This window comes from Rhagoletis pomonella, unplaced genomic scaffold (assembly GCF_013731165.1).
Source record: "Rhagoletis pomonella isolate Grant_MI unplaced genomic scaffold, Rhpom_1.0 Rhpom_scaffold_00004, whole genome shotgun sequence".
In the NCBI taxonomy this organism is placed as follows: domain Eukaryota; kingdom Metazoa; phylum Arthropoda; class Insecta; order Diptera; family Tephritidae; genus Rhagoletis; species Rhagoletis pomonella.
In genome coordinates this window covers 19,352,203-19,353,396 of record NW_023458558.1, presented here as the reverse complement: position 1 = coordinate 19,353,396, position 1,194 = coordinate 19,352,203, and positions in this window count along the sequence as shown.

Sequence of the window (1,194 nt, the reverse complement as noted above, 5' to 3'; positions counted from 1 at the left end):
AAGAAAAGTGCACTCTGCTAATTCATAATGAAAAGTATTTAATTACTTGTTTAAGTGGATTCTAATGAATTTGAAAGTATTTTTGGTTATTTACATGTGTGAGCTGAGTGTGTTTACATACAAAATAAGCAAAAATTTACAACTAAAATTTGGAGGTTATGTTGAAGTTGACAGAAGCTACCATTTTTTACTGGAAAGCGATCCCGTACTTATCAATGTTACTCTCTCGCTCTGAGCGAATTTTTATTTTTTGACAGTTTTACTAGTCCGAGTCCGAGGAATACGGGATTGCACCTATATTATAAAGAGATCTCATTTTTAAATTTAAAAGATTTGTTAAATCGATTTCATGAATTTTATTAAAAAAATAATAATTAGCGATTTTTGGCGAATTTCTTTTTCAGAAATTGCGTTTTTTTTTTACAATCTGGGCACCCTACCCTGGTTGCTGGGTCAATTACGTGTTGCACGCCTGGCAAGCATTTTGGTCAAAACGACACTTTAATTGAGTACGCCAAAGCACAAATGCAGGTGTATTCATATGTATGTGTATGTATTTGTAAATGACGTGAGGTAACTTTTACGACTTATTCATGGATTTCGTTTTGCATTTGTTTTGCTTTTTAATTACTCACCTTAGCAATTTTTAAGTATAAAAAGAATTTTATTGTAGCTTTAATTGTAATATTTTTGTTTCGTACAAAGTATTTATTTAATGCCAATTTTAAAGATTTATATAACTCATTCTGTATGATAATTTCAGTTGCTTACTTGGTTATCTACCATTAAAGGTCATTCCACATGTGGCGCGGCATTGAAATTAGTTAGATATGCCTCAGCTGGATGCCGTTTTGCATGTTGGCTTCCGATCGTTGAATGACATAAAGCATTTGTTATGAGAGTGCAGCAAATTCAAGTGTCATTGACATTTTTTACTACCAATCACGCAGAAACTACTTAAAATTAAAACGGATTAATTAAACAAGCGTGCCGGGTAAAAGCCCACACTTTTGAAAATCTACAGAAAATCAAAGCAGCATCCATTAAGGTTTAACAAATTGTTCTACCTTCCTCGAGGTTATTCTGAATATCAGCCTGAGTTCTAAGAACTGGATTAACATATAGGATATTTATTGAAAAGCATTGCCACATTTTTGAAAAATATTAATTAGTAAGACAAAGTAGGCTTAAAAA